A 3290-nucleotide genomic window follows, 5' to 3' on the forward strand; every position below is an offset into this window, starting at 1 on the left:
CTCTCCCTAGCTCTGCGAGACCACTGGGGAGCGGCTCTTCCTACGGGATTAGGGCGCTGCCTTCTCTCCCTAGCTCTGCGAGACCACTGGGGAGCGGATCTTCCTGCTGGGACGGGGCGCTGGCTTCCCTCCCCAGCTCTGCCAGGGGCCTGGGGAGCAGCCCTTCCTCCGGGATAAAAGCGCTGCCTCCTCTCCCTAGCTCTGCGACACCAGTAGGGAGCGGCTCTATCTGCGGGATTATTGCGCTGCCTTCTCTCCCTAGCTCTGCGAGACCACTGGGGAGCGGCTATTCCAGTGGAATTAGGGCGCTGCCTTCTCTCCCTATCTCTGCGAGACCACTGCGGATCGGTCATTCCTGCGGGATTAAGACGCTATCTTCTCTCCCTAGCTCTGCGAGACCACTGGGGAGTGGACCTTCCTGCGGGATGAGGATGCTGCCTTCTCTCCCTAGCTCTGCGAGACCACTGGGGATCGGTCGTTCCTGTGGGATTAAGACGCTGCCTTCTCTCCCTAGCTCTGAGAGACCACTGGGGAGCAGCCCTTCCTGCGGGATTAGGGCGCTTCCTTCTCTCCCTAGTTCTGTGAGACCACTGGGGATCGGTCCTTCCTGTGGGATTAGGGCACTGCCTTCTCTCCCTAGCTCTGCGAGACCACTGGGGAGCGGCCCTTCTTGCGGGATTATGGCACTGCCTTCTCTCCCTAGCTCTGCGAGACCACTGGGGAGCGGCTCTTCCTACGGGATTAGGACGCTGCCTTTTCTCCCTAGCTCCGCGAGACCACTGAGGAGGGTCCCTTACTGCGGGATTAGAGCTCTGCCTACTCTCCCTAGCTCTGCGAGACCACTGGGGAGCGGCCCTTCCTGTTGGATTAGAGCGCTGCCTTCTCTCCCTAGCTCTGCGAGACCACTGGGGAGCGGACCTTCCTGTGGGATTAGGGCGCTGCCTTCTCTCCCTAGCTCTGCGAGACCACTGGGGAGCGGATCTTCCTGCTGGGACGGGGCGCTGGCTTCCCTCCCCAGCTCTGCCAGGGGCCTGGGGAGCAGCCCTTCCTCCGGGATAAAAGCGCTGCCTCCTCTCCCTAGCTCTGCGACACCAGTACGGAGCGGCTCTATCTGCGGGATTATTGCGCTGCCTTCTCTCCCTAGCTCTGCGAGACCACTGGGGAGTGGCCCTTACTGCGGGATTAGGGCGCTGTCTGCTTTCCCTAGCTCTGCAAGACCACTGGGGAGCGGCTATTCCAGTGGAATTAGGGCGCTGCCTTCTCTCCCTAGCTCTGCGAGACCACTGCGGATCGGTCGTTCCTGCGGGATTAAGACGCTATCTTCTCTCCCTAGCTCTGCGAGACCACTGGGGAGCAGCCCTTCCTGCAGAAGTAGGGCGCTTCCTTCTCTCCCTAGCTCTGCGAGACCACTGGAGAGCGGCCCTTCCTGCGGGATTAGGGCACTGCCTTCTATTCCTAGCTCTGTGAGACCACTGGGGAGCTGCCCTTCCTGCGGGATTAGGGCGCTGCCTTCTCTCCCTACCTCTGCGAAACCACTGGGGAGCGGCCCTTCCTGCGGGATTAGGGCGCTGTCTTCTCTCCTTGGTTCTGCGAGATCACTGGGGAGAGGCCCTTCCTGTGCGATTAGGGCGCTGCCTCCTCTCCCTAGCTCTGCGACACCACTAGGGAGCGGCCCTTCCTGCGGGATTAGGGGCTTTCTTCACTCCCTAGCTCTGCGACACCACTAGGGAGCGGCCCTTCCTGCGGGATTAGGGGGCTGTCTTCACTCCCTAGCTCAGCGAGACCACTGGGGAGCGGCCCTCCTTGCGGGATAGGGAGCTCCCTTCACTCCCTAGCTCTGCGATACCATTGGGAAGCGGCCCTTCCTGCGTTCTTAGGGCGCTGCCTTCTCTCCCTACCTGTGCGAGACCACTGGGGAGCGGCCGTTCTTGTGGGATTAGGGCACTGCCTTCTATTCCTAGCTCTGTGAGACCACTGGAGAGCGGCCCTTCCTGCGGGATTAGGGCACTGCCTTCTATTCCTAGCTCTGTGAGACCACTGGGGTGCGGCCCTTCCTGCGGGATTAGGGTGCTGCCTTCTCTCCCTAGCTCTGCGAGACCACTGGGGAGCAGCCATTCCAGCGGGATGAGGACGCTGCCTTTTCTCCCTAGCTCTGCGAGACCACTAGGTAGCGGCGCTTCCTGCGGGATTAGGGCGCTGCCTTTTCTACCTAGCTCTGCGAGACCACTGTGGAGCACTCCTTCCTGTGGGATTAGGGCGCTGCCTTCTCTCCCTAGTTCTCCGAGACCACTGGTGAGCGGCTCTTTCTGCGGGGACGGGGCTCTGGCTTCCCTCCCTAGCTCTGCCAGGGGCCTGGGTAGCAGCCCTTCCTCCGGGATAAGAGAGCTGCCTTCTCTCCCTAGCTCTGCGAGACCACTGGGGAGCGGCCCTTCCTGCGCGATTTGCGCGCTGCCTTCTCTCCCAAGCTCTGCGAGACCACTGGGGAGCGGACCTTCCTGCGGCATGAGGATGCTGCCTTCTCTCCCTAGCTCTGCGAGACCACTGGGGATCGGTCGTTCCTGCAGGATTAAGACGCTGCCTTCTCTCCCTAGCTCTGAGAGACCACTGGGGAGCAGCCCTTCCTGCGGGATTAGGGCGCTTCCTTCTCTCCCTAGTTCTGTGAGACCACTGGGGATCGGTCCTTCCTGTGGGATTAGGGCGCTGCCTTCTCTCCCTAGCTCTGCGAGACCACTGGGGAGCGGCCCTTCTTGCGGGATTATGGCACTGCCTTCTCTCCCTAGCTCTGCGAGACCACTGGGGAGCGGCTCTTCCTACGGGATTAGGACGCTGCCTTTTCTCCCTAGCTCCGCGAGACCACTGAGGAGGGTCCCTTACTGCGGGATTAGAGCTCTGCCTACTCTCCCTAGCTCTGCGAGACCACTGGGGAGCGGCCCTTCCTGTTGGATTAGAGCGCTGCCTTCTCTCCCTAGCTCTGCGAGACCACTGGCGAGCGGACCTTCCTGTGGGATTAGGGCGCTGCCTTCTCTCCCTAGCTCTGCGAGACCACTGGGGAGCGGATCTTCCTGCTGGGACGGGGCGCTGGTTTCCCTCCCCAGCTCTGCCAGGGGCCTGGGGAGCAGCCCTTCCTCCGGGATAAAAGCGCTGCCTCCTCTCCCTAGCTCTGCGACACCAGTAGGGAGCGGCTCTATCTGCGGGATTATTGCGCTGCCTTCTCTCCCTAGCTCTGCGAGACCACTGGGGAGCGGCTATTCCAGTGGAATTAGGGCGCTGCCTTCTCTCCCTATCTCTGC

The sequence above is a fragment of the Gopherus flavomarginatus genome, unplaced genomic scaffold (assembly GCF_025201925.1).
Source record: "Gopherus flavomarginatus isolate rGopFla2 unplaced genomic scaffold, rGopFla2.mat.asm mat_scaffold_295_arrow_ctg1, whole genome shotgun sequence".
Classification (NCBI taxonomy): Eukaryota; Metazoa; Chordata; order Testudines; family Testudinidae; genus Gopherus; species Gopherus flavomarginatus.